Source organism: Pteropus vampyrus, unplaced genomic scaffold, assembly GCF_000151845.1.
Source record: "Pteropus vampyrus isolate Shadow unplaced genomic scaffold, Pvam_2.0 Scaffold215, whole genome shotgun sequence".
In the NCBI taxonomy this organism is placed as follows: Eukaryota; Metazoa; Chordata; class Mammalia; order Chiroptera; family Pteropodidae; genus Pteropus; species Pteropus vampyrus.
In genome coordinates, this window is record NW_011888996.1 from 974444 (window position 1) to 986416 (window position 11973).

Genomic DNA, 11973 nt, shown 5'->3' on the forward strand with positions numbered 1-11973 from the left:
TTAGAAAAGAAGAAAGACCTAAAATCAATAATCTAAATTTCCACTTTAGGAAACTAGAAAATAAAAATCAAATTAAATCCAAAATAAGCAGAATAAAAGAAATAATAAAAATTAGAGTAGAAATTAATGAAATTGAAAACAGGAAATCAATAAAGATCAGTGAAATCAAAATCTGATTCTTTCAAAAGATCAATAAAATCTATAAACTTCTAACCAGATTAACTAAGGAAATAGAATGAAAATCAAATTACTAAGATTGAAAATGAAAATGGGGTCTTTACTGATCCCACTGAAATTAAAAAGATAATAAGGAAATATTATAAACAACTCTGTGCTCACAAATTTGATAACCTAGATGAAACAGATCAATTTCTTGAAAGATGCAATCTACCAAAACTCATATAAGGACAAATAGATAATATGAATAGGCTTATGCCTTTGAAAGAAATTAAATCAATAATTAATAACCTTCCAAAACAGAAAGCACTGACCCTAGATAGGTACACTGGTGAATTGCGCCAAACACTTAAGGAAGAAATTACATTGATTTTCCACAATCTCTTCCAGAAAGTAGAGGCAAAGGACAAAAAGAATGAACAGAAAAAAAGAGAAGGATGATAAATCTATGCTTAATCAAATGAATAATTACATTAAATGTAAATGATCTGATAGCCCATTTAAAGGCATAGCTTGGTTTACACCTGAAACTAATGCAATATTGTATATTAGCTATATTTTAATAAAAATCTTTTTTTAACAAAGGCATGGGTTGTCAAAAGTAAAAAGACCTGTGGTCCATTTAGAGTTAATTTTTGCATATAGTGTGAAATAGAGTATAGATTCTTTTTTGCATGTGAATATCCAACATCAGTTGTTAAAGATATTATCCTTTCTCCCATTTAAATGTTTTTGAACCTTTGTAAAAATTTAATTGACTATAAAGTTAAGGGCTTATTTCTGGATTCTGTTCTGTTCCATTAATCTATATATCTATCTCCCAGGCAATGTCACACTGTCTTTATTACTATAGATTTATAGTAGAGTTTGGAGTTGGGTAGGATAAGTCCTCCACCTCTGTTCTTCTTTCCAAAATTGTTTGGCTATTCTGGTTCCTTTGCATTCCCATGTAAATTTTTGGATCAATTTGTCAGTTTCTTCAGAGGAATCTGCTGGGATTTTAATAAGAATTCTGTTGAATATATAGATCAATTTAGGAAGAATTGCCATCTAGGCACTATTGAGACTTCTAATCCATGAACATATAAAGTTTCCATTTATTTAAGTCTTTCTTAAATTTTCTTAGCAATGTTTTGTAGTTTTCAACACACAAGTAATGTACTTATTTTGTGAAAGTTACTCCTAAGTATTTCTTTTTTTTTTTTTTTGATGCCATAATGAATGGAATTGTATCCTGCTACCTTTCTGTATTTGCTTATTAGTTCTAATGGTATTTTTTTAGGGGGGTAGACTATATTCAAGATAATGTCATCTGCAAACAGACGTAGTTTTATTTCATTTCAAAAATAAAAAGGTAAGAAGATGGAAGAAGAGATGTCAGACAAACACCAATCTAGAGTGGCTAATATTAATATCAAAGTAGACTTCCAGACAAGAAATATTACAGCGAATAAAGATGTATATTTTATAATGATAGAGATCAAATAATTAAAACTATAAAATAATTGTAAATGTCTATATCTGATAATAGAACTTAGAAATATATAAAGACTAATAGAATTTAAAGAAGAAATAGACAAATCTTTTATTATAGCTGGTAATTTCAAAAATCTTCTCCCATTTATGCTAAAATAAGTAGACAGAAAATCAGTAAGGGCATATAAGATATAAAAAATACTATCAACCAACTGAACTGAATTAATATTTATATAACACTTCACCCAGTAACGGTGTCACACACATGCTTATAGTACACAGGAACATTCACTAAACTAGATCATATTCTGAACTACAAAAAAGGTTTTGATAAATTCAAAATAATTGAAATTACATATTGCATATTCTCTGATCGCAAAGGAATAAAACTAGAAATTGATAATAGAGTGCTTTCTGAAAAATCCTTAATACTTCTATATTAATAACATACTTCTAAATAACAAAGTAGTTAAAGAAGAAACCACAAGAGAAAAAATTATTTTGAAATAAGTAAAAATGAAAACATACCAAAATTGGGGGATGAATGAAAGCAGTCCTGGAGAAAACTCATAACCTGAAGTGCTTATATCAGAAAAGATAGATTTCAAATCAATTATCTAAACTTCCACCTTATGAAAGTAGAATAAAAGTGAATTAAACCCAAAGTAAGCAAAATAAAAATAAGAACAGAAATTAATGAGATAGAAAACAGAAAAACAATAGAAATATATCAATAAAACCATTCTTAAGCATCCAGCACCTTAGCTACTTGTACATTTACTGATCAGCACTTAATGTAACAATTATTAATATTATTAATGAAATTTGTCATCATCAAACATGAACCTATACGATGCCCATTTGTCACACTTAATTATTTTTAGTAATCCTACATGATAGAACATAATAGAGTAGAATTTATAGATTGACCACATGTATCGTGGTTAAGGATGCAGATTCAGAACAGAAAGACCTGAGTTTAAATCTCAGCTACACCACTTGCCACCTATGGAACCCTAGGGAAGTTACTTAATGTTTAATCCATGTACAATGGTCCACATAGGGCCCTGAGTATGATGAGTTCTCAATAAGTGTTATCTATTGTTATTGTCATGGTTCTAGAACTTTAAAACCAGTTCATTTACTACATCACCCTCAAATTCCCACCCTTCCAATTCTTTCCTAATTCTAATTGGAATTAGTGAGGTTTAACTGTATATTATACAGTAGAAAGTATAAATACTGAAAACAAAGCCACATAAGTAACCAACTACTGTGCATTTTTTAAAGCAAAATCCTCCAGATTTCTCTCACCCAGAAATCCCTCTCAGGCATCCCCTTTGAGAGCTATAGCTATATTATGTAACTCTCTCAGAATTCCTCTTTATACTGAAAGAATTCGACCATATTTCTGTTGTCCAGTCAAAAACGTGGTAGTTGCCTCTTTTAAGAGCATGTTTTCTAAACATCTCTGGTAAATGGATATCTTGACTTTATGCCCGGAACACCCTGAGAGCTGCTTCTACAGAAAAGGCAAATAGGATAATATATGCCAAATCCTTTATTCCCCGCCCTGAACAAGAGTTGTTTCAGTTAAACTTTCGTTAGCTTTTCTGAGAACGCTGCCCCCGCCCTCGGCCGACCATCGTGTTTAATACAGGACTTTCGACTCACCCATCATTACTCACACTTTACTGATTTTACTTTAAACACTGTTAGCTAAAACGACAATTTATCACGACTGTTTCGCCTAGCGGTGGGGGGATAATTTATTTCCCCGTTGAAGGGTTGGATATTTATTAGCACAGCATAGAGCTGGTCAGCAAAGATCCACACTCCAGGGAGTGAGTTCTGAGTCCAGGTTCCAGCTGCTCCGCCCGCATCCGCTCAGATCCACCGACTTTTCTCCTGAGGCAATCCCAGGCTGGCGCCTGGGGGTGCAGAGATGGTAACTGGAGAGCTTGGTCTCTTGGGAAAAGGAAGTTTGGGGTGCTCCCTTCCCCCTTGGATGTGGGACCTTCAGCTGTGAAAGAGCATAGCCAGCTCTCAGGGAGAGAGGCAGCCCTCAAAGTCCGCTCAGGAGAGCCAGCAGACTTGTGATAGCAGAAAGAAGGACTAATCACAGAAATTCCTGCATCTGTAAGAACTCACTGGAGAATGGCCACCTTCAGCAGCCAAAGAGCATCTGATTGGCAGGAGATTATTCAGGTAAGGTGGGGCCTGTTTGAGAAGTGGAAAGCCCCACGCCTCTAACACGGATGGGAAACAATTCCTACCAGAGGCAGGCAGCATCTTTTAAGTACAATCACAGTGCCTGGTGAGAGCAGGCTTTTAGTAATAGCTCATCGTGGCAGCAAATTAATAACTCAAAGAAAGAAAAGGAACTTGGGTTTATTGTGTGTCTGCTGTGTGCCTGGCACTGTGCTAGATTTACATGCATCATTTTATAAATCCTTGCAATAACCCCAAAAATAAGTGTTCATATCCAATGGGCTCTGGGACATTATATAAATTGCCTGCTTTCCTTTTCCACAGCTAGTAAGTGTAAGAGCCAGGGAACTACCTCAGATCTGTTTGACCAAAAGGTCATGCCCTTCAGATACCACGTACCACTTTGCTGCTGAACGAAAGGCACTGGAAAGCTCACCCTGAGAACCTCAGTCTGGTGCCTGAAGTTCCCACCACTAGAGCCACTCGTTGACTTAGGGCATTATCTCTAATGGAAATATGTTATCTGGAGACATAGCTAAGTAATCCATTAGCACTTAGGCCACATTAGCAGGAGATTATTGGACATTTTTTATTTCAGAATAGAGAGAATGGGACATGGCACAGTTAAACTCTGATGCTTCAAGTTCAGCACACTACTGGGTTTGAGAGTATGGAGACTAAGTGTCTTATTGAATGCTGTTGCGGGGAAGGGGTTCTGCCAACAGAAGTGGGGGCATATGATCACACACAGCTAGATGAGGAGGAAAAAGGAAGAAAAATGTTAATGGACTGAGAAAGGACATCAGATCATAGGACATCAGATCAAGGACATCAGATGCCTCCATCATAGTGATGCACCGAGCTACTAGTGCTGGAAGACCCATAGTCTTAAAAGTTTCCCAACATTTCTGGTAGGCCCATTTGGTCTCGGCACTGTGCTGAAACTACGGTTACAAACTAGATTAAACAGTCTTTCTCCCTGAACAATTCATAATCGCTTCCCCTGAGAAGTTGAGGAAATTCCCAGTTTGTCAGGAAAAGAAAAAATTATGGGACTGGAGGAAAAAAGGTGGGGAGCACTTTAGAAGAAGGGGTAGAGGGCATTGACGATAAAGTTCTACTTCTCCTGGTCCTCTGTGGAGACACCCATGGCAGTGGCACTTGCCCAGGCAGAGGTAAAGCCCACCCATCCCAGAGCAGCCATACCATGAGGAGGAAGGGTTTCAGGCTCAGGCAGTCCTCAGAACATTCCAGCTGGTATAACCGTCCTCATTCACTCAGAGCCCCTTTGGAGGGGATGAAGGATGAGTCAGGGAAAGGGATTCCACTCTCCTTCTTCCAGGCATGTGAGGAACCTGATACTGGCACTAATGCCTAGATGGAACCACCCCCCTTAGTTTGTCCATTCCATTTTTTCCTCTGCTGCTCCTGCTGAGTAGCTTCTTCCTGTTTGCTCCTTGCCGAGTCCAAGCACACCCCAGCCTGGTTTGTGCATAAAGAAATGAAGTGGGGAAATATGCTTCAGAAAACGAATTCGCTGAGGGAGAAACTCAGCTGCGAGAACTTCAGAGGAGGTTTATTTAAGACTTACAGTGATCGGAAACTGACAGCAGTATGAAGGCCAAGCAACAGGCAGTGTCCAAGTTCCACCATGATTGCGTCAGTGTGGAAAGAAGTTGCAGCATAGCCTCACCCAACTTGACCAGCAGTTCATCAGGGCCCCGGCTCCCAGCCCTCCCCCTCCAGCCAATCACCGAAGGTCCCAGCTCATTGTTTTGTTGAGTCCACCATGAAACAAAATTCTTTCCAGAGCCTTGATTAACCTTATTAGAGCTCATAAAACTCAAAGTACTTCAGTCTGTCCAAAAGTCTCCATTTTCTTCTAGATATTTGTGGTTGAGGGCATTTTTGCTGTCAGTTTTCAATTAGTAAAGAGATGTGGCAAAAAGAAAAAGAAGGCAAATTAAAATCTAAAAGCGCCACTTCTTAGTACCCTGTTAAAGACTGTGACAAAGAGTGCCTAGACTCCAGGAAGGGGGTGAAGTATAGAGAACACCTCCATCCTGTTCACATTCCAAGTCAAGTCAACTGCCGGCCTGTGGGATGCATGTCATGCCATTACATGACATAACATGAGCCATTTTATTCTTGTCACAAACTGAGAATCTTGCTGATGTGTGGCCATATTTATTAAGATCATTTTCTATTTCATGGCGTATGTGTGGTCATGGCTGTATGTTATCCATTAATGATGAAAAGTTGACCATGGCGGTATTCTGGGTTCATTGAACAGTTTGGTAGGATCCGGTAGAGCCCAAGGCATTTCTGCCAAAGCTCTCTTCACAATTTCTCTCCTCCTTTAATTGTAAAACCCATGTGTATTTTAACAAAAAATCTTATCCATCTGTTTCTGATTCATTTACACTTAACTCATTAAATCTTTTGTCAGGGCTGTCATGTCCCACAGGTTCCACACTGGTGTGCCATGTTGAACCCTTCTTCTTTTAATATCAAGAGGTCTTGTTTACCCAAAGATTATATGCTCTACTCTCAGGGGTTGAGGGAGTACAGTTGGAGGGGAGGGTGAGAAGAAAGACGTTCCAAATTCCAAACCCCCTAGTGTTTCAGTCCATTTGTGGGCTTGGCAAAATATTTCTTCTCATTCACAGTTCTGACTTGATTAAACTGTTATTATTATGGTATGTGAGTGAGAGTGCATGTGTTTGTGAGTGTGTGTGTGCATCGACTGGCTGTGATTAAACATGGTTTGTGGCATTAATTCAGACTATGGGTGGGCTTCACTTCTCTGTAATTAGACCCACTGGCTGACTTTGAGTGTGGGACTGTACTAAATTTCTTCTATGACTTCCACTGTGCTGGGTTTTATCCACCTGTCAACTAGGAACAGAAAAATGAGAAGCAAGAACTCTCAGAAACAGAAGGAAGAACTCAAGGTCTGAGAGTTCTCCTAGGATTCTCCCACCAGGCAGCTTTATTCTCAGATAGGGAGAGGGCACACAGATGATCATAAGGCAGACCACCCCCAGGATAAACAATGAGGGGCACAATCACTATTGCTGCAGCTGCGCTGAGTACTAGTATCATGTCAGTCCTCTCAGAATCTCCCCCAATGGAAACCACAAAAAGGCCTGGACCACCTAAGGCTGCGCCGCAGCCCAGGTAAGAGTTGCCATATCAAATGGAATGTTTTCCCCTTCTCTGTCAGGAGACAGAGAAGGCCATCAACATCTAAACCATACCAAACCCAAAATTTGTGCTTTTAAAAAAAGTCTATTGAAGTCTTAGTTATTCAGCATTCTGCTATTTCCCAGTATTCAAGTGATAGATTCATTTGCATCTATCAATCCCATTTTCTGTATGAAATTTTCTTTTCCTATAGACTCAGATTATCCCATGTCTTTATAGTTTTTGAGTATTTCATATACGTATAGAAAATTTAATACAAAGTTACATTTGTGGAGTGATGTGAAATATTTGGACTTACATGTTAGAGTTCCTAAGAAAAAGACTTCTCAAAATCAAATGCAACACTGTCTGCTAACTTAATGAACACCAGGGTCAAATAAGGAAAACAACTTCATTCTGGAAATACAAGAGGCATAGTTATGTGTGAGAGTAACAGTTCTCAGTTGTGGTGTGATGACATACTTGCATATCACAATCAGTTGTGAGATATGTTACAAGTGATCTATTGCTAATAATAGCTAAAGTACTGACATTTGTGAATGATTCACTTTTAAATAAAACTTAGAAGTAGCCTCGAGATTATCCCTGTAATCATGTCACTTTAAAACACCACATTACCCAATATGCTTTATTGAGTTGAAAAGAAAGGGCTCATGTTATCTCTAGGACCCCTGGAGATAGGACCTTACACACAGAGACACAATGGAGGCACACCCCTGGGAATGTGTCCTATGTGTAAATATCCTCCATCACGTATGTTGTGGCAGAAAACAGTTGGGAATTATTCCACTGGAAATCAGAGGTAGAGAGGTTCAGCTCATGATTTCTTCAGGACTCCATTTTTCTGTGAGTCTCTACCCTCTTCCATATGTTAGCTTTATCTCGAATCTGATTTCCTTCTGGTATAAGACAGAAGCCACCCAGGCAGCTTTATTCTCAGGCACCCTCCTTATTCATAGCCCTTGAAAGAAGGAGCTGACTTCTGTCCTGCCCTCTTAAGGATAAACAAGAACTTTTTCCCTGAAGTCTCCAGCAACTCTCTCCTAGACCAAAATTAGGTCAAAGCATTCATTGACAAGTTGATTAGATTTCTTTGATTGGCTAAGATTAATTGGGTCTCACCTCTGAAACTGGAAATAGGGTAACTTCCCCCTAAGTTATATGAAAAAAAATGTAATATCATTGTTAAGAAAGGAAAAAAAATGGATGCTAGATAGGCAATCAAAAATGTCCACTAGAGATATAGGGTATTTTCCATATTAAGTTCTGTCAGTTCCCTTTATCTGTTTAGATGATACATTGATGTAATGAATGAATATGAAACAATTAATTGTGAAGCTCCACTGTTGCCTTTTTGATTATGGAGGATCCAGGGAGCTTCGTTTGACCTATGGGAACCACGTCTGAAGGGTATGGTGATCCTGTGGGTTCGTTCTCCTCCCACTGTGCAGCAGTTACTTAATGAAGTAACAACCAAGCTAAAATCTTGTCTGAACCTAAGCTCCCTTCCTGGAGAAGTAGCCGACTCCACATTTTCATGTCACAAAGCATTCAGGCCTCTGCATGCAAACTCCTCAGTCCTAGGATTTCAAAGGGCAGGCCATTCCTCACACTGGGGAAGGCAATGAGGCGGGGCACAGGCACATGGCTTACATTTTCCTGTTCATGATATTTTTTTCCATTGACTCAAGCAGCAGCTGCTTTTTAGAGGGCCATGTTTGCCTATGATGACACAGACTGTTTCCAAACTCTGAAATGGTCATCTCATCTTCAGATTGGCCAGTGTGATATAACCTCTTTGGAATCAGACTTCTGTTGCCCTGACTGCCCTTGTGATTCTAAAATAGAACCTGGAGTTGAAGAACTATTAATGTAGACGTAACAGTTTCCTCCAAGCAAAATAAAAAAAAAAAGGAACCAAGATGGTTATCACTGATCCTTTGGCATTGGCTGGTCCAGAGTTGCCCTTGCTCAACTAATTCATTCCTTACATACACACCCTGTAAAGCTCCAGAACCTCCCACTCTCAGCTCAGCCACATCCTAGGGGACCTATACAGATTCAAGTCTGTCCTCTGAAACTATGTTGTAGGAAACCTTCCTGTCTTGCTCACAGCTGTAACTTGATTGCCCTAATCTACTACCTCAGTCAATTCCAACCTTCCTTCCTCTACTCTGCCAAAAGTATTTCAGTGCTACTATTCATGGATTCCTGACTTTCACATGAGCAAGTCCTAGTTCCAGCTCTGCTATTTCAATCTGAAATTCTGTTCAGAGTGCATTGTTGAGTATAATTGAAAATACCATTCAGAGTGGGTATAAATGTGGCCTCCATCAATTACAAACTGTGTGAACTTAAGCACATTTTTTACCTTTCATCATGTACTCTATGTGTATTTATTAAGGGCCAATTGTGTGATAGCACTATGCTAACCTCTAAGACAGTCCCCTCATCTATTAAAAGGAGCCAATAATAAAATATGTCATAGCATTTTTGTAAGGTTAAATGAGATAATATCTGTCAAGTGCTTAGCACAATGCCAGATGCATAGGAAACTTTATAAACAATGGCTAGTGTAGTTATTATTATTAATGAGAAAGTACCTGGTCCATCCACTTCCCCCTATAGTACTGGGCTTCTGAGCAATTCAGGAGTTCTTCAGTCTCTTCTGTATTTATTCCAATTTGCCATGCTCTCTGGATATCCTACAGCTATAGATTGGGCAGCTACTTGAAATAGGTCTATTGGTTATGTCAACCCAACTGGGCCCCCACATAAGTTGCTTGATGCAGGCCAGTGCACCAGGGCCTGATCCTGGTGGGAGATGGTTACAAGGCACAAGGTTCATCAGCCCAGACTCAAATGCCAAGTTCTGTGTCCCTGGTCTGCCCTGAAGTGCAAGTGTGCTGTGCCTGTGTAAGGGATGCACATGTCTTTAGCCATAAATGCTACATGGCTGTTATAAACCGTGAGGTCTGGTAACACCAGCAGCAGCTTATCAGGTTTCAAATGTACCACATTCCTCCAGATTTCCAGATGCTCTTTTCTTTCTCTCTCCCTCTGCCACTCAGTCTATCCCTATCCCCTATTCTAAAGGGCCCCAGATTGCTGACTGCAATCTAGCAATTTGAAATTAAGTTGAATAAAACTTCAGGGAGGAAAAAAACAGCTGGAAGTTTATATTTAAGGAGAAACAGGAGTGGAAAATTACCACTTGCTTCACTGTGCCATGTGATTCTCACGGACTATTATTATATTCAGGCAGACCAAATGAAGGTGGCTCAATGCACTTCAGGTTAGAGAAGAGAAATGGGTAAGAGGGGCAGGCTTAATATCATCACAAATGTACAATGTATTTTAAGCTCCTTGAAGGAAAGTAGTACATTTGTCGGTATACAAGATCTTTTAACAAAAAAACAAACCATTAAAAAAAGCCTGCTTACTACATATGGTCTCTTGCTTGCAAGGAGAAAACCATTCTCTGAGACAAAATCTGGGTAAATATAGCCCTGGTTGAAGTGCTACTACTAAGAGAGAGAAATTGGATAGGTGACTCTTCCTCAACTTATTGTTCCCTTCATAAAATGGAAATAAAAACACAGCACCACCTTTGTGCTTTAGGACCCCCAAGGTCCTCCTGACATCAACTTCTTCACTAGCCCATTGTGGCATTTGACAGACTTCAGTTGTATGTCTTAAGGATATGCTTTTAAGATTTTTTAAAAATATTTTTTAATTATAGTTGATATACAATATTACATTAGTTTCAATGTACAACACAGTGATTAGAAATTTATGTAACTTACAAAGTAATCACCCCATAAATTCATTACTCATCTGACACCATACATAGTTATTACAATACTACTGACTATATTCCCCATGCTATACTCCACATCCCCACGACTATATTGTAACTTGCCAGTTTGTACCTCTTAATCCCCTCCCCACTTCTCTCATTTCACTACCTCCCAATTCAGTAACCATCAAAATGCTCTCTGTATTTATGAGCTTGTTTCTCTTTTGTTCATATGTCTATCCTGTTCTCTAGATTCCATGTAAAAGTGAAGTCACGACATTTGTCTTTCTCTGTCTGACTTACTCTAGGTCCATCCATGTTCTTGGAGATGACAAGATTTCATTCTTTCTTATGGCTGAGTAATATTCCATTGTATGTATGTACCACCTCTTCTTTATCTATTCTTCCACTGACACCCAGGTTGCCTCCATATCTTGACTATTGCAATATTACAATGAACATATGAATGAGCATGTCCCTTCAAAGTAGTGTTTTGGGTTTTTTTGGATAAATACCCAGAAGTGGGATTACTAGGTTCTTCTTTGTCGCTTGTTATAGCCTTTCTTTTAAAATCAATTTTGTCTGCTATGAGCATTTTTATGAAATATCTTTTTCCATCCACTTACTCTCAGTCTGTGTATGTATTTTGATCTGAAATCCGAAATCTCTTGTAGGCAGCACATGTAAGGATTTTGTTTTCTTATCCATTCAGCTACCTTATGTCTTTTTTTAAAAAAATTTATTTATTTAAATTGGTTTAAGTGTATAGTACATTGGTTAGACAGCTATATAGTTCATAAAACAATTCCCCCCAATTGCTCCCTCCCTCCCCTAGCCATCATATTAATGCAAACTGTATTTCCTATGCTGTGCTCCCCATCCCCATGGCCAACTATCAACTACTAATTTGTACTTCTTTAACCCTTAACCCCATTCTCCCAGCCCCCCAAACCTCTTCCTCTATGTCCATCACCAAATTGTCTACTATATTTGTGAGTCTGTTTTTGATTAGTTTGTTCTTTTTGTTCCTTAGATTCCACATAGAAGTGAAATCATATGGTATTTATCTTTCTCTGTCTGACCTATTTCACTCAGCATAATAA